Genomic DNA, 25,907 nt, shown 5'->3' with positions numbered 1-25,907 from the left:
CTGATGACGTCCTGCTTCTAGGACGAAACGCGTCGGCTGCAGAAAAACAAGAAAAAGAAGAATTTTGATTGTATTTATGGTTGCAATTTAGAATCTTGAACCATTGATCTATTTGTGTTTCTTTTTGCAAATTAAAATACTTAATTGTTTCTGATATAAATATTGCACTCCCAGCTCTTTTTTTCGTATTAGTTTAGTTTCACCTGGGGTGGGACGGTGCCCCGGTAGTTGGTGGAGTGTTAAACAGTGTGATTTTCAGTGTACTATCCCTAGTGCACCGTAGTAAACCCAACGTCGTCCCAAAGTCTTTGTTAGAAAATGCATTGGCTATGACTAAATATGGATATGATTCTTATGCCTTTATAAGGATATGGGGGCATATTACCAAGCAATAGCGATAATTATCGCTATTGCTTGATTAGAGACAACATTTTACCGCTGAGCTGCGGTGATTTTTATCGCAGATAAACCTTGGTATTACCAAGGTTTATCGCAAATGCGATAAAAAACGGCCGCAATGCATGAATATCGCTGAAAAGTCAGCAATATTCATGCAATACCGAGCTAATGCTCTTAGCCATGTTATCCGCCTCCCATTGGATAACATGGCTAAGAACTGCTCAGGGCAGGTGTTAGCTTGTGGAGATATTTGCGCTTAGCGCGAATATCAACAAAAGTTGGTAATAGGAGATAGCGATGTTAGCGACTGTTTCCAGTCGCTAACATCTTGGCACGCCCACTTTGCATGTCATTAGTGATAAATATCACTGACATGCAAAGTGGGGCCCAAGATGGTCGCTATCTCCTACTAGCTGTCGCTAACTGGTGTTAGCGACAGCTAGGTAATAGGGAGATAATTTTATCTCCGCTTTCTTGGCTTTTAAAGCCAAAAAAGCAGAGATAAACCCCCTTGATAATATGCCCCTTGATTTGTTATAACCACATAAGGGCATGAATCAGGAACATTTAAATAGGGTCCTAGATACGTTCACAACATATGAAGTACCTTCTACATTGTCCACAAGGCGACCAAGGTTTGGGGAGATTACAGGCGTGTCATTTGCACAGGCGCACAAGTTATGATGGAGAATGATTATTTCGTGGCAAAACTTTCCAAGTTAACATGATTTGTATTTTGACCCTAGCAAGCCTGACTGTATGTTTTATACTGTGCAACATATGTACGTAGTGTTTGTACATTACCATACTTCCAACTGCAGTGTGACCATAATAGGATAATGTAGCAGATTTTAAACTGTTTAATAGTTTCATGAACATTGGATTCAATACTTACTTCCTTTCGGATCTTTCTAGTATAATCCACATTGGTTTAGTCAGTAGTACTTGGTCCATACAGTGCAGTGGAGACATTAGCGGTCTAACACAATTGCTAACTGATCAGATTTGTTGACATACCGTGAAGAAGCTCGTTATCAAAGTGCCATTCCGAAAGACCCTTCGTGTTGTCTGTCCCATTGTTCCTTTATGTGGTTCGCTTGTAATCCAAACAAAAACAATAAGATTTTCTTAGACTGCTATCTATATACTGGCCACAAGAGGGAGCTACCTAACTGATGAATAACTTATTCACTTCTCTCAAGTTTGTAAAATGACCGCCTTGTAGGTGTAGCAATGCGTCCGCCCTCATTGCTTCCTCTTAGATCTGTGCTACGTGTATACTAATGATGAGCTAGCTTGCGTACACAGCTTTACTTGTTTACTGTGCCTTTAAAATATGATTTAAAATTATTTCAATCCAAAGACACTTGGCTAAGACTGTGAATGCTGTCCGTCTGTAACGCAACTGATGTTCATGTACAGCGCCCTGATACCTTGGAGTCGGGTTCGTGCTATATAAAACAAAAAAAACACCCTTCCTCAGGGTCCTCTGTCAGGTTGTATGATGGCTTGCCCTGTCTGCCCTGTTGTGTCGTTGTTCTGCTTATTATTGCCTGTTTAATTTTGACAGTTGTTATCTGGTATGGTATGCAAGTTATGGTGCAAAGCGATGTAATGCCCCTTGGGCCATGATTACACCATGAAAAACTGCAACATTAAAGTAAAAAAAACGAATAACTATGAGAAAATAGTGTGCTAACATTGCTCAAACCAAGGGGCATATTATCAAGGGGGTTTATCTCCGCTTTTTTGGCTTTAAAAGCCAAGAAAGCGGAGATAAAATTATCTCCCTATTACCTAGCTGTCGCTAACACCAGTTAGCGACAGCTAGTGGGAGATAGCGACCATCTTGGGCCCCGCTTTGCATGTCAGAGATATTTATCACTAATGACATGCAAAGTGGGCGTGCCAAGTTGTTAGCGACTGGAAACAGTCGCTAACATCGCTATCTCCTATTACCAACTTTTGGAGATATTCGCGCTAAGCGCGAATATCTCCAAAAGCCAACACCTGCCCTGAGCAGTTCTTAGCCATGTTATCCAATGGGAGGTGGATAACATGGCTAAGAGCATTCGCTCGGTAATGCATAAATATCGCTGACTTTACAGCGATATTCATGCATTGCGGCCGATTTTTATCGTTTCAGAGATAAACCTTGCTAATAGCAAGGTTTATCTGCGATAAAAATCGTTGCAGCTCGGCGATAAATTTTTCACGCTAACCAAGCAATAGCGATAATGCAATAGCGATAATTATCGCTATTGCTTGGTAGTATGCCCCCCATCCTTAGGGTCCTCTGCCAGGTTATATGACGGCTTGCCCTCTCTGTCCTGTTGTGTCGTTTTTCTGCTTATTATTGCCTTTTTAATTATGTCAGCTGTTATCTGCTATGGTAGGCAAATTTTGGTGCAAATTGGGCGATTATCACACCATGGAAAACTGCAACATTAAAGTAAATAAACTAATAACTATGAGAAAATAGTGTGCTAACATTGCCCTGACGAAATTCTTTTTTGTACTTTTGAACAGGGGTTTTAGCTGTATGTTGCGATTTCAGGCTGTATATTTGAAAAAACAATAAAAACAGTAAAATTCACAACAAGGAGAAAATAAATACCCATAGAGACTTGGAGGGAGAACAATGGCGCATAAAGCTAGTGAAAAGCACTATAGTGAAAGGTTCTAATGAAAAATATAGAGAAAATTGTGTGCTTTTAAAAGACCACGTCGTGCGATTTAGTATGTCTGATCATTTTTGAAGAAAATTAAATCACAGCATCTGTGACATTTCTCTTTCTGCATACGGGATACAGGCACCTCACAAATGATAATTTTAAATGACATTTGATGATCTTGAAGTTAATATAATAGCATATGTCAGTAAAAGAAATTGTTCCATAATAGATGGCTGTGAGTCAATGAAAGCGTGTTACATTTGTATAGGCTTCATTAATGAAGGCCTACTGGCACTTTTGCGATGCCGGAACGTCACATTTTTTGATGTTCCGGTGGCGCAATGGCCATATATATATTTGTGCCCCTTTCACGCAGAAAACTGCGTGAAAGGGGAGTTCCATTGGTGTTGCTGGGGTGTTTACAGCAACATCCATGGCTTTTTGACACTGCCCCAGATTTACCAGAAATCGTAAGTCTGAGTCAGCGCCAAAATCTTGCGCCTCCCCAGGGGAGGAGTAAGGGAGGCACAAAGAAGAGAAATATCTTTATTTCTCCTCTTTGATCCTCCTTCTATATGGGCTGCAGAAAGAGGAACAAGCCTCTTGTGATTGTTTTGAGCAGGAAGGTTTCCCTTCCTGCACAAAAAAAATCATTCCCCAACAGAGGCACCCTGCCCCATGGTGCAAAGGTGCCTACGTTGGCGTACAGCAGCCCATTTTGCGCTGGTGTAGGGGAAAAGGACAGGAAAGCTCTGAATCTGCATTCCTGCCCTTTTCTTTTGTCGTGGGGCAATGCAGCATGAAGATCTGTGGCGCTGCCCTACGGTAAAACCTTATAAATGAGGCCATTATTTTCCTCAAGGAGACTCCGTAACTCCCCTCCATCTTTGATTTGTCTGTCTCTTTCACTAGTCCTCCTTCCTCTTTCATGCACTTTTTACTCTTGCCTATCGTTTCTTTGTGTCTTTGGTTAGCGGTAACCCAAACGCTTCTATGCTCACCTCCTGTCTCCTTTGATTTTCCTCCTCCTTCCCTGAAAATATTGGTTTTTGTTCCTTAATTTCTTTCCATTAAAGGAGTCTCCTTTCCACACACCTATGTTGTATTTATCCTCTCTTCCATATTATTGTACTATCCTGTTTCCTATCCCCTCTCCACTTTAATTTCCTTGATATAGTTTAATTCTGCTGCCTACCACCATCCATGTTACGTCTGTTTTTAAAGGTCAGAGTAGAAACAAAAAACAAATGTTTACTTTCTTTTTAAAAAAAAAGAAAAAAAACAGTCTTCCAAATCGTTTTTCAGGAATTTCTGGACATTCTTTGTGTTTATTTAAAATCTTTACCATTATTTAGATGTGGTGTTTGATACAAGGTAGGTGTTGGGCTTCTCGTTTGTTCTAATTTTTGGGGTATTCTCAAAAAGGATATTGGCCACAATCGTTTTCAATATTTTAAAATCTGAAATGTATTAATTTCATAATTGTCATTTTCATTCTAATATGCCATTCACTATCCATTTACCTTTTAGGTCGAGCATTCGAATCCTCTTGTATATACTTTAGTATACAACATAAAAACCCTCAATCACGTAAAGGAGAGAAAAGCAAAGTGGGACGGAGCACCCCATTGACCCCCGGGGCCGCGCGGTCTTCATCACGGGCTGTGACTCCGGCTTCATGAGCCTGCTCGCCCGCCGGCTGTGGCTCCTCAGCACTCTCCCTGGGGGGCATGAGGGGGTCCCGAATCCTGAGGGCTCGGGGGAGACAACATGCTGCATGCTTTTCCGCAAATGGGGCACGTTTTACACAGATATTGAAATGCTATATAGTGCCCCGACCAGCACACGGCGCAGAACAAGGCCTGGTGCGCAAACCACAATCAATCACCACACCCGCACGAGACACCAGCAGACTGCACACATGCATGTCTGCCCACGAACAGTGAACACCATGATGTCTTTACACGCAAAACGTGTGTGATACGCAATGCCCCGTGACTCGCACTAGGCTGGGGACACAATGTCCTGCTCTCATGCAAACACTTCCAAGCACACACCTCAGACTGAGGACCACCCACATGCACACGTCTCAACGCCCGTCAGCCGGCACCAGGGGCCGCGTCCTCTCCAGAACATCCACTTTAACAATCACACCCAACACAAGCTAGAGTAGGGTTTCACTCGGTGCCGATGGAGGAGCACGAACACGCGCAATTGTGCAAACACCATTACTTTGTGCAAGCATTACAGCTACACGCACACACCACGCACACACCACAGCCTCCAAGCATCCACACGCACACACCACAGCCTCCAAGCATCCACACGCACACACCACAGCCTCTAAGCATTACAGCCACACACACACACCACAGCCCCAAGCATTACAGCCACAACCCGGCCACACACTCCCGACTGCCGAAGAGCAACAAGCCACAGATACTGCACACAACTCTCTTAACTTGTGAAACATCCCCGACTTGTGTACACAAGTAATCACACGCTGGGAAAGGACACCCTGCCAACGCTCGCTGCACAAACACACCCAAAAGACATATTTGCAACTGCACAGACCCCGCCAGTGTTTCCACCCAGGCCTGTAGAGTTACACACACACACACACACAAGTCGGGGAACGGCAAACAAAAATGGCAACTTCACGCACTCCAATCCCACTGGGAAAAGAACAGACACTACAACACACGACCCCTCCCCCACCCATCACTACCACCACCTCAAAATCACCAGACACGGAAGAGCAGTGACGGAGGCCGGTGGCCCTCGCGACACACCCACCCCGAGTTCCAATCCCACCCAGGCACTCTCCCACGGTGGCCGGAAGTGGAGCCACCCCTATGGGGATGCTGGCAGGGGGACGGAGACCAGGCTCACCTGAGGGTCCCGGGGAGCAGCGTCTGGAGGCAGGAAGCACCGACCGGAGGGAGAGCCCGTGAGAGGCAGGGAGGGAGGGCCGAGAGCAGGGGGAGGAGAGAGGGAAGTGAGGTGTGCGAGGGAAGTGAGCCCAGCCCCACCCGCCTGACTCACAGCCGTGCCGAGCTGACCCCACCTGGAAAAGTACAGCACCACACCCAGGAGGAGGAGGGGCGGGGAGGGCAGAGAAGGGGTGCCCAGAGCTCAGAGAGGAAGAGGGTGCAGGGGGGAGGGAGGAAAATAAGTGAAGAGAAGGGAGATGCATGAAAGGAAAAGTGGAGCTAGAAGACTCAAGACCGGAATCAAGCTTCCCAGGACCGGTTTCTGGCATTACAGCCGTCTTCAACCGGGCTTGCATGAATCCAGTGGCAAAGTGAGCAAGGGACTCACGTCTGAGCATACCCTGCCAACTTAGGGCGAACAAAGAAAAACCAAAGGGGATGATGGACGGAGCGTTGACAATACAAACACTCACCCCCAGTCAACTGATCTGGGTTTAATCCATCACCGTTCTTTAGCTCACTCCGCCACCCCAGTTCAGACATGGCCATACTCAAGTAGACACTAGGTGGATGCTCCACTTTGGGTTTCCACCGTAGGTCCCATATACTCCTGCCCGCCACCGCCCTGTCCATGTGTAACCAATGTTTATCAGATACTCGGGATGACCATCCTGTAACCACTCTGAGTTGGGCTGCTTTATAGTAGAGATTCATGTCTGGTAATGCCAGATCCACCCTGCATTTGGAGGGCCTAAATTGTTGATATGGCAATCGTGCTCTGTCCCATCCCCAGATAAAGCGAATGATCAATGATTTTATTGTAGCAAAGAACCCTTGTTCTATCTCGATCGTGAGTTTTTGAAAAAGATATAATGCTCTAGGCAGAATCATCATTTGGATTGCCTGAATGAGACCCAGCCATGAGAGAGATACATGGGACCCATCTACCGAGGTCCGCTTTCACTTGTTGGAGAGGTAGGGGGTAATTTGCCTTATAAAGGTCTTATATCCTAGTGGTTATTTTAATTTGTAGATATGTGATTTCCTTTTTCGCCCATTGAAAGGGTGTGGCATCGACCAGTACTTCTATCTCCCCCTGTGGCAATGTGAGGTTCAACAGGTAAGATTTAGGGGCATATGTATCATCCATTTTTATAGTCGCAAATGCTGCAATTCTCAAAAAAGCAGCTTTTGCGACAAAAAATTCGGAAAATGCGATGTATGAGTAAAATCGCATCGCAAAATTAAGGAATTGCAAAATTTGTGATTTCTTAATTTTGCGTCAGCATTTAAGGAATCACAAATTGCGATTCCTTAAATGCTATGTATGAAGCACCCAAGTTGTGCGATTTCTCAATAAGAAATCGCAAATTACCACCAACTTTAAGTTGGTGGTAATTTGCGATTTCTTTCACAAATGCACTTTTAGGTCGAGACCTGCGTAGGCTTTGCTTGCGCATTCGCAGGGAGAGATCTTATGTCTCCTAGAGTGGGGGCTTGAACCCGCCCCTCTTCTCCATTGGCAGGCTTCCTAAACGGACGCCAGCCATTGGAGGAGAGGGGCGTAACTCCGTTCAAGCCCAGTCTTTTTGGGATTCGGGGGAGTGTTTTTAACTTTCTTTCTCTCCTCTTCCCATTGGTTGGAATTTTACCTTCCAGCCAATGGGAAGAGGAGAGAAAGAAAAACACGGCCCGAATCCCAAAATGAGGCTGCGTTTCTCCGAGGCATTTCTACATCGCCTCAGAGAAACATGGTGGTGTTCAGGGACAACCTCCCTCTCACCGAGGTCCCAGTCTATTCCTCATGTAATGTACCTTTTGCTACCTCTTGTATTTTGTTTGCTCACAATTGTCACTTTTGCCTCATGTAACTTAACGTTTGCTTTTGTAATTTGCACCACACTGCCTTCCCACTACCTCCTCCCCCCGCCCCCTCTCTCCTCGTTTGTCCACAGCCCTCCGCTTCCTGTGCACTCTGTAGCACACTGTCGCCTACCTCGCACAGCTTCCACCGGTCACCGAAGTGGAAATTGTTGCAAGTACTTCCCCTCTCGCTGTTGCCGGGGGCAAAGGGGTTAAACCTGGGGGCAGTGAGGAAGTGCGGATCGCAGCGCTGTGATTGGCTGCCGAGGGGCAGGTAGTCCCAGGGCCCTGGACGCTCATAGACAGCCGCGGCTGCTCGTCAGGGCTCAGAGTGTGGAGGGGGCGTATATGGAGGATCTGTAGAAGCGTCGAGGCGAGCATCAGAGGAGCAGTGGCAGAGCCGAGGAGCGGTGCCGGGGAATGGTGAGTGAAAGGGGTCTGAGTGCTTCATGAGGCCTGGGGCTATGTGTGTGTGTGGGTGCCAGCTCGGGGGATGAAGTGGGGAACCCCTTCAAGAGTAATAAGGCATACAGGACAGGGGCAGGTATTTTTATTTATTTATTTAATGCATTTTTATAAAGCGCTGGTTTATCCGAAGGTGTCAGAGCACAGAACAACTCCTCAACCCCCCACTGTTCATGTAGCGCCGGCCGTGGCTCCAAGAGGATGGGGGCCTGCCGAGGATCTGCCGAAGCAGTCAGCAGGGGAGCTGGGAATGGGGAATGGGAGCCTGGGCTGTTGGTTCCTTCTGCTGGGGACTGGAGATGTTGAGGCTATTAGAATTGGACAGGAGACATGGATGGGCGAAAGTGATTCAGTGCAGGGGTTTCCTGCGCTTATTGGAGGTCTCAGTGCTCCTAGCACAGGGCGTTTCTTATCGCGGGTGCATCCCTGCTGTCGGGCCTGTGCCCCTCTCTCTGAGCTGCATGGGTTCTGGGGCACCCAGGTCCTCACTGTAAGGTGCTTGAGCGCAGGCGTGCTTTTCGCGAGGCACTTGCTTGCTGATTAGAGGCGCCAGACATGCGGTTGACCTGGAGTACCTGTGTGTCATCTGTGGTTCAGTGCGGTGCTCTCTCTGGTGGCAGGGCAGGGCAGGCCGTGCCGCTCTTTATCTCAGATGTCTGTTTGGATCCCCTTCTGGAGGATTAAACACAGCTGTCCCATCACAACTGATCCCGGGGCGTGGGGGTCATAAAGTTCTCATCCCAGGGGTCTCTTATGGGGATACAACTTACCTGGTGGAGGGAGATTTATATTCCTTCTGATTCATGAAGTTTGTGCCAGGAGGTACAAACAGAACAGAAAGCATGAACCCCTGCTCGTATCACCAGACTCTGCCCCCAAACCATCAACATCCCGACTCCAGGGGCGAAGCTTGGACAGTAGGATGGGGGAGGAGCTGGTTATGAGACTCGGGGATTGAGGTGAACGTAAGGAGCAGTAGGAAGGGAGAGGAGTGCAGATTGTGAGGAATACTTAAACTCAATATGTTGTAAAATAACTTTTATATCTTTAAAACAGAGACGAGAGTGTGTTTTCGTCTGCGTGAGGCATCGTGCTGCTCTGCGAGCCGGGCCTCCCATGTCCGGCTGGCGGACAGGGCAGGGGTAACAGGCTTCTTGCACGCTCATTGGTATGATTTACAGGCCAGGGACTGGCCGCTTGGACACTGGAAGGGCACCCAATACACCATGCCTCTTGGCATGCCATACTTCAGCGGCAAAAGGGTGCCCCGTGAGCTGGCCTGTTTCCTACCCATCTGTGGTGCTAGTGTCGCTCATGACTTGTTGTGGGTTAGGTTAATGCCATTCGCCAGACAGTCGGATCTTCGGATTGTTATGCATTGTGACCAGTTGCGTGGTCTGGACAGTTGGATCATTGGAAATTTAGTTTTGGCCTCCACATGTTAACGTTCAGGGGTGATAGACTTGTTTGTTTGGAAGAGGAACAGTTTGGCCTCTTTATAGGTACTTCTGGGACAGCTGACTCGTGCTACCCCAGTAGTTAATGAGTGGGCACATTCTATGTGTGTGTGGCTCTCTGTGTGTGTGGGGGGCTGTGTGTGTGGGGGGGCTGTGTGTGTGTGTGTGGGGGGGCTCTGTGTGTGGCTCTGTGTGTGTGGGGCTCTGTGTGTGTGGGGGGTCTCAGTGTGTGTGGGGCTCTGTGTGTGTGGGGGGGCTCTGTGTGTGTGTGGTTGGGCTCTGTGTGTGGGGGGGGCTCTGTGTGTGTGTGGGGGGGCTCTGTGTGTGTGTGGCGGGCTCTGTGTTGGTGTGTGGGGGGCTCTGTGTGTGGGGGCTCAGTGTGTGTGGGGCTCTGTGTGTGGGGCTCTGTGTGTGTGTGTGGGGCTCTGTGTGTGTGTGTGTGCGGGGGGCTCTGTGTGTGTGTGGGGGCTCTGTGTGTATGGGGGGCTCTGTGTGTGGGGGGGCTCTCTGTGTGTGTGGGGGAGCTCTGTGTGTGTGGGGGGGACTCTGTGTGTGTGCGGGGGGCTCTGTGTGTATGTGTGGGTGGGGCTCTTTGTGTGTAGTGGGGCTCTGTGTGTGTGGGGCTCTGTGTGTGTGTGGGGTTCTGCACGTGTGTGTGGCTCTGCACACATGTGTGTGGCTGTGTGTGTGTGGCTGTGTGTGTGACTGTGTGTGTGTGGCTGTGTGTGTGGCTGTGTGTGTGTGGGGGGCTCTGTGTGCGTGTGGGGCTCTGTGTGTGTGTGTGTGTGTGGGGCTCTGTGTGTGTGTGGGTCTGTGTGTGTGTGTGTGAGTGTGTGTGTGGCATTTACAAGAGATTAAGCTATTGGCATTGTAAATGAGAATACCATTTATTTATCTGTTTTTCAAAACCAACACATAAATAAAAATGTTGTCATTTACAATGCCAATAGCTCTAACTTTTGCAAAGGCGAGACCGTTGCACTGTAAATGCTTGTTTGGCATTGGTAAAGGTGCCATGTGGCGCACATACATGCCCTTAGGACATGTATGTGCGCCATATATTCGCACACATGTTCATTTCAGGGGTGCATCAATGTGTCCTTATGACACACTTGCACCCTTGAAATTATTCTCAATTTGCGATTCTCAAATTGCAAATCGCAACTTGAGAATGACTTCCCAATCATTCCTATGGGCCTCCTGGCCCATAGAAATGAATGGGAAGGTATCCCTTAATTGCGATTTCGCAATTTGCTAATCGCAATTAAGTAATATTAAAAATTCGCAAAAGAATTGCGAATTTTTAAATACATCCCATTTTGCAATTCTCAAATAGCGATTCTCAAAAAATCGCTATTTGAGAATCGCAAACACGGATCTTGATACATCTACACCAGAGCGAGTGTGGGGGGGCTCTGTGTGTGTGGGGGGGCTCTGTGTGTGTGTGGGGGGCTCTGTGTGTGTGGGGGGGCTCTGTGTGTGTGGGGGGGCTCTGTGTGTGGGGGGTCTGTGTCTGGGGGCTCAGTGTGTGTGGGGCTCTGTGTGTGTGTGGGGGGCTTTGTGTGTGTGGGGGGGCTCTGTGTGTGTATGTGGGGGGCTCTGTGTGTATGGGGGGCTCTGTGTGTGGGGGGCTCTCTGTGTGTGTGGGGGAGCTCTGTGTGTGTGTGGGGGGCTCTGTGTGTGTGGGGGGGGCTCTGTGTGTGTGGGGGGGCTCTGTGTATGTGTGAGCGGGGGGCTCTGTGTGTGTGTGGGAGGGGCTCTGTTTGTATGGGGTGCTCTGTGTGTATGGGGGCTCTCTGTGTGTGTGGGGGAGCTCTGCGTGTGTGGGGGGGCTCTGTGTGTGTGTGTGGGGGCTCTGTGTGTGTGGGGGGGACTCTGTGTGTGTAGTGGGGCTCTGTGTGTGTGGGGGGCTTTGTGTGTGTGGAGCTCTGTGTGTGTGGGGCTCTGACTGTGTGTGTGTGGCTGTGTGTGTGTGGGGGGGGGCTCTGTGTGTGTGTGTGTGGGGGGGGTTCTGCACGTGTGTGGCTCTGCGAGTGTGTGTGTGGCTCTGCGCACGTGTGTATGGCTGTGTGTGTGTGTGGCTGTGTGTGTGGCTGTGTGTCTGGCTCTGTGTGTGTGTGGGGCTCTGTGTGTGTGTGGGGGGCTCTGAGTGTGTGTGGGTCTGTGTGTGTGTGTGTGTGGCATTTACAAGAGATTAAGCTATTGGCATTGTAAATGAGAATACCATTTATTTATCTGTTTTTCAAAACCAACACATAAATAAAAATGTTGTCATTTACAATGCCAATAGCTCTAACTTTTGCAAAGGCGAGACCGTTGCATTGTAAATGCTTGTTTGGCATTTGTAAAGGTCCCATGTGGCGCAAATACATGCCCTTAGGACATGTATGTGCGCCATATATTCGCACACATGTTCATTTCAGGGGTGCATCAGGGTGTCCTTATGACACACTTGCACCCTTGAAATTATTCTCAATTTGCGATTCTCAAATTGCGAATCGCAACTTGAGAATGACTTCCCAATCATTCCTATGGGCCTCCTGGCCCATAGAAATGAATGGGAAGGTATTCCTTAATTGCGATTTCGCAATTTGCTAATCGCAATCAAGTAATATTAAGAATTCGCAAAAGAATTGCGAATTTTTAAATACATCCCATTTTGCAATTCTCAAATAGCGATTCTCAAAAAATCGCTATTTGAGAATCGCAAACACGGATCTTGATACATCTACACCAGAGTGAGGTTAATCCCTCTCCCTTTTCATCCTCAACTGTCTGGCCAGATGTGTCCCCACCATATTGCCCTTCTCATAGGTAGTGCTTTTGAGATGCAGTAGAGGAGTTAACTCAGCCCTATTGTTGTGGATAGTGTTCAGTTTACCCCTAAGGGCCGTTACTTTTCTTTGCAGTGTCAGGGAATGTTACCTCTTGATTTCCCTTTCCGCTTCTTTCAATTCTGTTTCCAACCCCAGTCTTTCCTGTGCCCAGCGCTTGGTCAATTCTGCATTGAGCGTAACACATTGCCTTGAAGGCATCCAAATACGTGGCTTGCAAGGTATCCTTAGGGTCATTTCTGAGGAAGTAGTCGTTTATGGTCTTACGTAATTCGTTGCACAGTAATCGATCCATTGTGAGGGCCACAGGGAAAAACTACCTCTTGTATTTCAGGGGAGGGCAATCCCAGGCCAGTGTCAGTGTCCTTAGGGTATGGTCCAAGATAGTGATCGGGTGTATGGAAGTTGCTTTCAGCGCTGGGATTAACGTCTTGCTTGCAAATATTTAATCAATCCTAGAGTAGGTCCTATGTGTATGAGAAAAGAAAGTGTAGTCCCTATCTAGTTGGTCTCATTACTATCTGTATGTACTAAGCCCAACGCCGAAACATCTTATTTCAAGGCCTTGGAAAAGGTGCTCGAGATTGTCCTTTGGGATTGCATGCTGTCTAATCCTGCGTCACATCTTGAATTGAAATCCCCTATTAGGAAAATGCTGCCCTCAGTGAAACCCCCCCAGCCATAATAGGACCTTATATATGAAAGTAGTTTGTTTGGTGTTATGTGCATATAAAGGGGGAAAAGGGGAAAGTCTCCCCAGTAGCTTCCCTTTAACCATCACTGTCCTGCCCTCCTTATCCATTTTGCTACCTTCTGGCTGGAACTTCAGGGCTCTATGAAAGAGGAGCGCCATCCCATTGTGCTTGGTCGTGGTTGAAGAACGATAGATAATGGGATATATCCTGTGCCTTAATCAATGTTCCTCCACCCTTTTCATGTGTGTTTCCTGCAATGCAACAACATCATGCCTCTGGTTTTGGAGATACTTCCACAATTTCTGGCACTTGCCAGGGGAGTTAAGCCCCTTCACATTCCAAGTTAGCAAAGCAAGCGCCATTTACAATTAGTGTTTGGGGAGCTCCTCCATCATATAATCTGTAGATTTAAGCCTTTTATGTGGGTCTCTCTCCCCCTTTGCCACCCTCCTAGTGGTCTCCACCGCTGATTCATGGGCCCGCGCCACCTGCCTCTTGTGAGTTAACAGTCGTCTGTGCACCCTCCCCTAAATAATAACAAAAGATTTCAAAGTCTAAACTTTTGGGGTCAACTTGACCCAACTCTACCCAGTTAACAGTGATAAAGTACATTTATCATGTGTTTAACATGGATGTATTGGTTCGTGTTTGGTGAGCTGTAAAGTGTAACAATCTAGTCACCTGTTTTAAGTAGCTTCAGGAGGAATAGTAAACAGTGTGTTCCCCCTTCCGGTACTCTTCCTCGCCTCGAGCCATCCTGACCTCCTCCTTGGTTATCATTATATCTAGGAGATGCCCTGACCTCTCAAAGCCCCAAATACTATGGGGCATCCGGAGTGAACTCCCAGAAATGGTCCACACCCTCATCAACATAGCAAGGCAATGAGAAGACAAAACCACTCCCTGCCTGCCAGGGTGTTAATTCACCTCACCGGCCTGTCCCCTAGAGTCAAAGTTAGTTATCGCTGCTCTTGCTCCCCCAGGTACCTCCAAACTTCCATTGTGTTCCTGCATCATTGGCCCTTATCCTTATCCCTTGCACTTGGCAAAGTGTTCAGAAATCAGCCCAATCCACCTCTCTGTCGATCTATCCTCCCCCCTTTAGGGTTATTTCCCTTTTAGGGATTTCATTCTTTCTGCCCCTGCCATTGTCCCGCTCCATTTTTCTCCACGGCCTTTTTCCCAGGGTCGCCTTATGAGGAACCATGCCCCTGATCTTCTGGATTTGCCAGGCCCAAAAGTTCTGCCGCTTCCTCATAGGAGGTGCAGTAGTGTGCTTATTATGTAGTGAAAAAGCAATTCCAAAGGGGTAGGTCCATCTGTATTTTATATGCTCTTGCCGTAGTCTGTCCGTGACTGGTCGCATTGAGCTGGAGCCACATCCTGGAATAGCTCACACTTAATTCCTTGGAAGGATATCTCCTCTTTCAATCTTGCTGACTAAAGGATCGCCTCCCTATTCTTGTGGGAGTGTAGTTTAGCCAGGACGTCCCTTGGTCACTTGTTCCCTCCTGAGAATGGCGGGCCCACCCTGTGCACCCTGTTGTTTTTTTTCTTTGTGCCTCCCGGTCCGAGGACTTCTCCGAATACCCCCAAGACAAAGGCTTCTAGATCTGTCCCTTCCCCTCCCTCCTCCAGATTCTTCTGGCAAACATTGTCTCTTCGAGCTCTGTTCTCGAGATCTTCCCATTTTCGGGTATTGACTAGGAGCTGTTCCTGGAGCCCTTTTGTTGTGTTTTCCATCTCCTCCATTTTACGCTCCATTTCTTGAACCTCAGATTCCACTTCTAATGTGCGACTGCCGACAGAGTCAACATCTTGCTGTAGCAATGTTAGCTTGCCCTGGATGTCAGAGCGGAGGGCCCCCAATGAGCCCTATAAATCCGCTTTAAGCTCTACTCTAATTTCTTTCTTGAAGTCTCTTAGGGCAGATATTCTTTAGTAAGCTCCATCTCTCCCTCGTGTCTGCCTCCTGTTGAGTGCCCTCTCATCTCCGTGGGGCTAAAATAGCCGGAGACACTATTTGACTGTGCCTTTTGGATGGCTTAGAGCCTATAGTGTCAATTGCGGTGTTGCTCTGTTGGCCTTTGCCTCCTCTTGGGGGGCTGGGGCTTCTCAGTCGAGCAGTGAACTTTGGCGGAGTGCTAGTCTCTGGGAGCTACGGGGGCTCATCGCTTTTGTGTGCAGCTTTGGTTGATCACCTTAGATTCATCTTGTGCAGGTGTCCCCAAAACTTCGGAGGGCAGCCCGCTTTAAGAGGGGAGTCCTTCTGCCGCTAGCATAGAAGAGGTTCACATTGGCCCTCTCTCCTTTTGCTGATAAGCCTGCCTAGTTGGTCCCTGTAGGCTGGGATCCCCTTCTTCCAGATCTCTTCCTCCCTTGAGTCTGTCCTTGTGGGGGGGCTAGTTTCCTTCCGCTTCGTATGAGTCCCAACGTCGAGTATGTTCCCTGCATGTGTAGCTAAAGATCATTCATGAGTGTCAGAAATTGTAGGTAGGAGCCAGACTGTTTCAGACCTTAGGTGTGGTGGCCATGTCGAGGTCAGGCACCCGGGTATACTGAAATCCCTCCTTCGCTGCCCCAAGATGCCTCCATAAACCAGGGTAAGCTGCTAAGTAGGACTCTGTTTGCCCCTGCAGATTCCACTAGCCCTACTGGTACCTGAGTTCGAGGAGATCTTTCATGGCTCGCACTGCTGCCTTATTGTGCTGCATGTGGTACAACGAGTGTAGTAAAGAGTTGTAACATCAATGGGCAGGAAATCAAATTATATCATCACTCTTACTGTTTGACAAAAAAATTAATTTACTGCATAGAGTGTCCATGCGGTTTAGCATATATTGGAAAGACAACCCAGGAGGTTAAAAACGAATAACACAGCACCTGTCACAGATAAGATGTAAGGTGACTTCGGCCCCTCTGGTCGAACACTGTCAAGAAAAATCACACATGCCAACTGAAATGAAATGGTTCGTACTAGAACTGGTCAAAAATTCCAAGAGACACCACAGTGTAGATCGGCTGCTTACCCAAAAGGAGAACAAATGGATTTGGGCCTGCAACACTGTGGAAAGGGGGTTAAATTCAATGATTGAGTGGCATGCTTTGGCCACTCTATAATGGCCCACTATAGCATTTTCTGGTGCTTTATTGGGTCCCTTGATGTGACCAACACTGAGATGAGGACAAGGTCTATAACTGACCCTCCTGATTGCCTTGTGTGCCTTGCTATTATGGGTTAATAGGTTATGATTTATTATCAGCTTTTTAATAAGTTCCAAGATAGGTATGGGTTGATACTTAGATTTTGTTACGATCTTTTTTCCGTTCAAAGATGGCCGCGATCGGAGAATACCTGTGTTATAAACATGTGTAAAACATGGGCGAATAAATACAAACTAAAAATCTATGTACACACTTAGCACTTATTATTTTTCATTGAAGGCATCTTTTGAAGGTATTAGTTTTGTTAGACGATGTGTGATCATGATTAGGGGTCAGTATATTATACACTGCATGATTATTGCAAACGTTTTACGTAAATATATTGGAGATGTCTTTTGAATAAATCATTGTAGTCTGGATACTGGTGATAACTCTAATACCAAATGCGGCGTATTTTCTAATACATATCAGTAACGCCATGATCATTTTAACCATTCTAAGATGGCCGCGATCGTTTGTTGGCGTGTGACGTCACGATCCTCGTCTATGTTTAGAGCGGCCCCACTACACACCGCACTCGGTCTTTGTGAGTCGGGTGAGTGTGGAGCTAACACCGCGGTTACCACAGAACGGAAGTAAGTGTAGCAAAAGCCTAGTAAATGTATCATTCTAAGATACTGTTGCTGATTACTTTAGGACCATGGTACTATTGGGACTAAAAAGGTTTTTTCGCAATATAGGTAACTGATGTGCTTCCTCGTAAAGTTGTCTTGTGAGTACGTCTTGATTTGTACACATATTTGGGTGTTCGGGCAGGACTAAGAATTGTGAATATTGGCCATTTTGATGGGTAATTGAGCTGTTGTCTTTAATTCTAGATAGAAATACGACACAGCCTTGTGCAGAGATCTTTGTAAGTATAGGGTGTGATGTTCCAATTCTAGCACTGGATCACTAGTGTTTCGACTTCTGAATTTCACATATTTGTGTTATTGTTGTTGTTTTTGTGTTTAGGCATGGGGTAATCGCCTCCTAATATTAAGGAATACTTCCGGCTGTAAGTACGTTGAATTGTGAGTTTTACAAACTGATATTTTATTTTATTTATTTATTTATTCAAAGTTTTATATAGCGCGAACAGGATCCTTACAGATATCAGAGCGCTTCACAAAGACAGGGTAGGGGCAGTAGGAGTCAACAGAGATAATGGGAACAGTATAATAGTCAATAACATGGTAATAACATGGATAATAAAAACATACATAAAACCAATCCATATACAATCAGGTAAGGAAGTAACATAGGACAGCACAAGTCATTGATCCCACTACAGAGGTGTTCAGGTGGATCAGTAAACCAGCGTGTATCATATCTTGGACGGTAGTAAGAGAGTAGCGTAGTAGTGCCCCCAACAAGTAGAGTATAGTGCCAAGGGATAGGGTGAGCAGTGATACAAAGCAATGCAGACTCTCTGAACCAACATCTATAACGATCAGGAGATCTTGGCCAGAAGGATTTTTTTCACCTCTTTCTTGAAGAGTGCAGTGGAGGAGATCAGCCTGGTTTCAGGAGGGAGCGCATTCCAGATCCTGGGTGCCATTCCTGAGAAGGAGCGCTTGTAAGTTTTCACTTTCCGGAATCTACGAGGTTTCAGGAGTAGATTTTTTGTACTCCTATTGGATCTCGAACCTCCTGATATAGACAGCTTTTGCGCGAGGTAGTTGGGTGCCTTGTGGTGCACGGCCGCGTGTGTCATAACTGCAATTTTTAGCTGTATTCTGGCTTCAAAAGGCAGCCATTTTAGAGACTTTAAGTCTGGGGATATGTGCGAATGCTTTCTAGAGCCAGTAATGAGTCTCGCGGCAGCGTTCAGGGAGGCTCTTAAGGGTGCTGTTGTGGATAGCGGGAGACCGCTGAGGGCCGCAATTCCGTAGTCTATTCAAGGGATGACTAAAGCTTGTACAGCAGTTTGGAAGTCTTTGGCCGGGAGGAAGGGTTTGATTTTCCTCAGCGTGTTAATTTGGAAATTAGCTGCTTTTGTGGCTTTGCTGACGTGCTGCTGCATGTTGAGCTTGGCGTCGAGTGTGATGCCTAGGGATTTCGCCGAGTCCACGATGGTAGGTTGGACATTGAGTGCTGTTAGGTTGTTGAGCCAGGCTTGGGTGGTGGAGATTTTCGCCGGGGGTGTGATGAGTAGGAACTCAGTTTTCAGAGCATTTAGTTTGAGGTGATTATCGGCCAGCCATGATTGGGTGTTAATAAGCGTGGAATTCAGATGTTTGATATCTTCCGGGGATTGTAACTTTAGATAGAGTTGTGTGTCATCGGCGTACATATGGAATTGAACATTGGATGCTTGAAGCAAGGTGGCGAGCGGTTCCATAACGAGGTTGAACAGTGTAGGGGAGAGGGTGGATCCTTGTGGGACACCTAGATCTGCAGGCACAGGTGTAGATAGCACATTGTCGATCTTGAACCTCTGAGACCGATTGTGAAGGAAGGACGAAAACCACTTGAGAACAGTTCCCGATAGCCCCATTCTAGTGCTTAGCAGCTCCAGCAAGTTCTCATGTTTGACCGTGTCAAATGCTGACGAGAGGTCAAGAAGGATGAGGAGGCAGGACTCATTACGATCCAGAATTTGGAGGGCGTCATCAATTATGTGTGTCATAGCTGTTTCCGTGCTATGTTTCGCTCTGAAGCCTGATTGATGAGGGTTGAGGAGGTCAAATTGATCAATGTGTTTTGTTAGTTGGAGTTGGACACATTTCTCCAGCAGTTTGGCCAGGGTGGGGATATTGGTGATGGGCCGATAGTTGTTTAGGTCAGACGGATCAGCTGTAGGTTTCTTGAGTATAGGCGTGACTTGCCCCACCTTAAGGGAGTCTGGAATGTGGCCTTGTTGCAAAGAGCTGTTGATGATCTTGGTCCAGAGAGGGAGGAGCAAGGGGATAAAGTCTTTTACAGCATTAGCAGGTAGAGGGTCTGTGAGGTGATTAGAGGGCTTCAAGGTGCAGAGCAGTTTGTGTATTTCTTCTTCCGAATAGGTATCGAAGTACTGCCAGGATGCTTTGTTTTTAGGTTGAGTGTCTGCCATTCTGGTGTGGTTGGGGTATCGGCTTACATCCATGATGAGGTCATTTCTTATGTTGTCAGTCTTTAGTTTAAAGAAAGCAGAGAAGGCTTCACAATGTGGGGTGTCGTTTGTTGTGCTGTTTGATTGTGTGGGTTGTGCCTTTGTTTGGGTCTTGATTAGCTCGAACAGCTTTCTTGGCCTGTTCTTCGCTTGGTCCAACTGGCGGCTGAAGAAGTCCGACTTTGTGCGCTTTATTCTCCTAAAGTAGGCATTTCTCTTGTTCTTAAGCTTTTTGAGATGCAGTGCTGAAGGGTCCGATCTCCAGGTGCGCTCTGCCATTCGCATATTACGCCTTTCGTCATTGAGTCTGTCATCATACCAGGGGTTAGAGATTTTGGTGGAGACTCTCTTCAGTGGCAGAGGGGCGACTTCATTGACTATTGTATTCATAGAGTCAAGGTAGTGGTCAGTCAGTGATTGAACATCTGAGGCCCCTGAAGGGGGAAGGAGGAGGTTGCCGATGTGGGGAGGTAGGGTAGAGGGGTTGAGATTCTTCAAATCTCTTTTCCATGTTTTGGTTTTGATTGGTTGAGTAGGGTTAGGTTTAACTTTTTCGTTGATAAAGAAGGTGATAATGTGGTGATCTGACCAATCGCAGGGTAGAATCGCCTCCAGTTGAATAGCGCTCTCTTTGGCAATGATGAGATCGAGTATCGCACCTTTGTCGTGTGTTGGTTTATCGCATACTTGGGTGAGGTCAAGCGCATTGAGGAAAGTTTTGAGACTATTCACCGTGGTGTCTTTCTGATCGTTCCAGTGGAGATTGAAGTCACCCAGGTAGACTTGAGTGGTCTGCCGACCGGCATTGGAAGTGATCAGGTCCATGAATTGTTGGGTGAATATGAGATTGTCACCAGGCGGGTGATAGATGAGATGTAAAGCACAGACTTGTTTGCCCTCACTGGTGATGTCGAGGCAGAGGAGTTCACAGGAGGAAAGGGAGGGGGAGGTGACTTGAGTAACGGAGAGGTTGCTCCTAAAAATGCATGCAATTCCCCCGCCCGTCTTGCCAGGAGACCTGTCCAGCCTAATGATGTGATAATTGGGGGGGACTAGTATGTCCATAATCGGGGTAGAGGCTTCAGTGAGCCACGTTTCCGTTAGAATGGCTAGGTCCAGATCCCTATCTGAGACGAGATCCGCGATGTCGGAGGAATGTCTCTGGGCCGATCTGCAGTTTAGTAGGATGCATTTGAGTTTGGGAGAGAGAAGGGTGGTCGAGCTTTCTAGTGTGAGGGGAACTTTTCTGAGGTTGTTAGGGACGGAGCCTCTGTTGTTGAGTGTTGGGGGCCTTAGAGGGTTTGTAAGAATTGTGGGTATGGGGATGTGTGAGTTGGAAAAGTCTTTTACCGGACCTGGGCCATAAGAGCGTAGGAGAGAGCATAGGTCGCGGTCCGACAAGGGGTTGAGAACACGACGGGGGCGGTGGGAATTATTGCGAACGGGGATAGTAGGCCATTGCTGGTGTCGTCGGGGGCGAGGGTATGTAGGGAGGGTGCGTCGTTTGTAGGGTAGCGGGATGGTGGGAGGTAGACTGGGCTGTGAGGAGAGAAGGTCTTTGATTGCGTGAATGTCTTTTTTGATTTGTAAGATTTCCTCTTTGACTTGTTGGAGGGTGGATAAAGTCAGGTCAGGAGGGTCATTGGGGAAGGTGTTGGTGGAGAGAGCCATTGGTGAGTGGTTGAGTGGTGAGCTGGAGAGCAGGCAGGGTATCGGGGGGGGTATACTAGCGTTGTTGAGGGGTTCCGCGGTGCTAATGAGTGGGATGGTATTCAAGGTGTGGACATGTTTGTGTGCGAGGGGTGTGGGTGATGCAGGTGAGACAGGCGGTGGGTGGGAAGCATAGGTAGTGACTTCAGTGGGAGACGGTGCCGGTGAGTAGAAGAGTGAGTGAAGGCTGAGGACAGTGGGGGAGACAGGAGGGTAGTGAGGGCTGAGAATAGGAGGTGGGAGAGAGGGGGATGCTAAGGTAAGGGAGGAGGTATGTTCTGTATCTTTTGTTGGGAGGGAGATAGAGTTGTGAGTGGGAGTGGGGAGGGAGCAGGGAAGGGAGAGGTGTCTGCCGTGGGGGGTATGGGGGGGATGGGTGGATAAACTCCGAGTGATGGTGTGTGCAGATGTAGGCGTGTTGTGGGTGGGAGTTGTTGTGTCAGGTGTGAGAGACTCGTGGGTGGGAGTGGGGAGGGAGATGGGGAGGGAGAGGTGTCTGTCGTGGGGGGGATGGGAGGGGGGGGTGGATAAACTTTGGGCGGTGGCTTGTTCAGATGGTGGTGTGTTGTGGGTGGGGGATGGTCTGCCCGGGGGGGGAGGGATGGAGGGGGTATGAGTGGGGATAAGAAGGGTCATGTTAGAGGGGCTGCTAGTATGTGCGGTGGAGTTATTTGTGACTGTCCTTGGGGAGTGGGGGGCGTTAACAGCAGGTGGGCCATTTACTTGGGTGCTAGGGGTAGAAGTGTAGTAGGTGGTGGCTGCGACATCAGGGGTGATAGTGCTGGCGGAGTTCTGGGTGGGGGTCCGCAGCTTGGAGAGGTGCTCTTTGAACTTGGGGAACAGGTTGTCTAGTAATTCCAGGTTCTTGTCCGTGGATTGGATTAGGACAATCCCGTTATTGTAGATAGTAATGGTAGACCTGCCAGGGAAGAGGTGGGAAGGTGTGATGGTGAGAATTAGGCCATGAGTTGTTTTCCTAGTGGTGGAGACTGTGAGTAGGGATAGAAAAGTTTTTCTCCATTGGGCTCTGCGTGAGGTGTGGAAGATGATATCAGTATTCAGGGCTCCATTGCCCGGTGAGAAGTAAGTGTCGGCAAAGGGTGTTTCAGGGTGCGACCTCAAGAAGTTGTGTTTAAAACGTTTAGTGGCATTTTTGGAGAGAGGAGTGGAGGGGTAGTTAATTCTAAAAGTGTGCTTGCCGTTGAGCTCCATTTTATAGAGGCTATGGTGTTAGGAGTAGGAAATAGGACGATAGTACAAACTGTCAAACGCTAGTTACAGGGCCAAGGAACACACTAGTGAGTGTCACTAGTGATAGCCTATAATATAAATAATATACTGGAATAACATAAAATACCTATGCAGGCAGTAAAATACCTGATATGTGGTGGTGGTGGTTTCATCTTTACACACACTGATGTATGTCTTGGTGTGTAGTTCTCCGCTTTTACACGGGGGAGTGTTGCATCTGTTTGGGCCCTTTTGGGTGAGCAGACTATACTTTATGTAGGGATATGTAAGTTTTTACATTGGTTTTATATATTTTAATCTTTACTAGATATGTATGTGCAACATTCCGTCCTGTTGATCGTCCTGTGGATCGTGTAGACCGACGTGGGACCGAAACGTCGACATCTAACACCGTTTTGCTTCTACACCATTTGTTTGGATTTTGAACTTAATGTTGTATAATATGAAATTCATGTGTTGTATGGTATTTAAGCTCCCCATACTCTGAGTAAAAGGTGTTTTTTGATACTACTATTATTTGTGGTTAGAACTTTTGTAGTATATATGTGTTGCCATGTTGCAATTATAACAATGAAAAGTACACAATCTTATTAAATATTTGTGTAAAAATTGTAAAATTTTCCTGCATTTTTTGGATTTTGGATCACGGTTGTGACATCTCTGAAAAGTGTAAATCCTTGTGAAACAATTCCTATGTGGGACAATTCTTGCTTTTGTTATTGGAGTCAGGCATCAGCCTCCAAGTGTGTTCCCTCCCCTGTTCGCTGGACCAGGGGGGAACCTGCAGGAAGGCAGCTGCTCGCTTGTTAGTCCAGCAGGCTCAATTTCAATTTTGGGTCTGCGAGACCTGCGATGCCGGGAGTCTTGCAGTTCAAACCCCCCCCCTCTCCCACTGATGCAGTGCTCTTGGCGTTCCTCCCGAGAGCGGGGGAGGAAAGCCTGACCACCTGCGGCTCACCAGCCGCAGGTTGTCCAGCTTCAAGATGATCGTCCCATTCCACAATGTAGTGCAGTGATGCACAGCAGGCTTATCTCTTACTCAGAGCCTCTCCCTGTGCTGCAGGCCTCCACAGGCTTCCACCTGTCCATCGATTTCAATGTTTCTCCGGCAGCGATCCAGTAAGATTTTAGGCCCCCCTTGCTCTCTGGTTTCTCCGAGCTGTTCCCATTTCAGGGCGACACCTCCAGGCTTGCTGTGGATGACTTTTCTTGCTTGCTCACCTCGGAGCCTCAGAGGCTCAGGTCCGCTCAGCGATCTTGGCTTACCATGCCACCGTAGTTTATTTTTTAAAAGTCAAAATTCTCCAGGGGAATGAGGCTGCAGGCTGTAGACGACGAGGGCTGAACAAGGTTGCATATCCCTTCTGTGAGGAGCCGCTGAACAGGATTTTTTGCTGCGTAAAAGAACGTAGCAGGAGTTACTGCTAAGTCAGGCCGAACATGGATGCACCTTGGACTGATCAGTGAACAGGTGGGTCCTAGTCTCCTTTTGGTTCTTAGAGCACCTTTTGGCTGAAAGGGTCAGCACTCACTCAGGCTGGGTCCAAGTGCGGGTTCAATATGGTTGGTGCCTTTTCTGTCCCTAATTCCCTGATGCTCTGATCAGGACACCAGTCAACTAGCTCTTTGAGTCACTTTGGTGGTCCAGGGTCAAAGCAAAAAAACAGGTATCTAGCAGCAAGGCAGTCCTCTGAGGGCACAGGGCAGGCTCCAGGCAGCTAGGTAGTCCTCTTGGTGAAGGGAGGTTCTACGAAGTGCACCGCATACCAAAGGCAGCAGGATAGTCCTCTGATAGTCCAACACAGGTCCAGAAGTGAACTGAAGAGTGGGTCTTAGGATCCTAATTTTATACCTGGTGGCAGCTTTGAAGTGGTAGAAACTTGCATACCTCCCCCACCCCAACAGATGGTGCTTGAGTTCCCTTCCTCCCTGACCCGATCCCATGATGTCTGGGGGCACAAAAGGCCAGTTTGATGTTCTTTTGTTTGGGCTGTGTCAGTGCCTTTGAAGTGTAGGCGGGGTCGCACAGAGCTGCACTCCTCCCATCCTATCAAGATGGCCCATCTTTCCAATACCCACTCACCATTTTGCGTGAATGTCTGTGATGAACACACAAAGGCCAAGGGACCTCTACACCAAGTCATATGACCCAGGAAACAGTCTGCAGGTGTCAAGTGGTTTGGGCAAGAAAATTCCAACTTTATAAAAGCGGTATTTTCAGAAATGTGACTTAAAATTTCGACTATTAAAAATGGTTTTAAAATGCAGCTCCTTAGAAACCAAACATGACATTTCTAACTGCTCCAAAACAAAAGTTACTACTTTTTAAATGCAAGAAGGTAACCCAATGTTATGCTATGGGAACGGTAGGCTGCACAGTAGTAAAAGACACATTTGTGAATTCTTCACTAACAGGACACATAAAAGGTAAAAGTATATGTCCAATTTTTTTAATTCCAGGGGTTTATTTTTTAAGGTCAAATTGGCAGTTTAAAACAACACACAGGTTGCAATGGCAGGCCTGTGACATATTTTAAGAGGCTAGACAAGTGGGTGGTACAGTAAGTGCTGCAGGCCTACTACCCACTATTAGCATTTCATTTACCAGCACTGAGTATATGTTATATCACTTTACTAGGGACATATAAGTAAATTAAGTATGCCAATCAGACATACGGCAAATGCACCATGTTTTAGGGAGTGGGCACACGAATGTTAGCACTGGTTAGCAGTGGTAATGTGTACAGAGTCCTAAGGCCAACAAAAACAAGTTCAGCAAAACAAGAAAGGAGAAGACATAAGGTTAGGGGAAGGCCACGCTAAGGCTGACAGGTCTAACAATCTGCAAACAACATTAATAGTTGTCAGGGATTAATATACCACCAGTAATAGAGTACACTACATCCAAGTAACGGGTGATAGATTTAGGTCATTTTCCTGTTGCGTCTTCCCTGTTTGGGCCTATTAGGAAATGGAATGGGCCTAGGGTCAGAAACCCTGTTCCAAAATACCCAAACATTCTCAGGCCAGCAAGATCTTGAAATGCGCAACTTCTAATCACTAGACCCTTATTTCACTCCTTGATTAAGCATTCATACAGTTATACCATCCCTAATCTTGGGTGTAACTTATGTTGCGTAAAATGCTAACTCCAACGCTGCTGCACTTTACCATCTCTGCTGGATGTTGATCCATTACTACTTTTGGGTACAGAACTTAAGGACCACCACAATGGCACCGTATACTCTACTGATTTACTTCCTCGCTGCTTCTGAGTCTAAAAGAAAAGGTCTACGACTGTAGTTCCCATCCTTCCTGAGTTGC

Source organism: Lissotriton helveticus, chromosome 11, assembly GCF_964261635.1.
Source record: "Lissotriton helveticus chromosome 11, aLisHel1.1, whole genome shotgun sequence".
NCBI classification, from domain to species: Eukaryota; Metazoa; Chordata; class Amphibia; order Caudata; family Salamandridae; genus Lissotriton; species Lissotriton helveticus.
Note: the sequence above shows the minus strand (reverse complement) of the source record.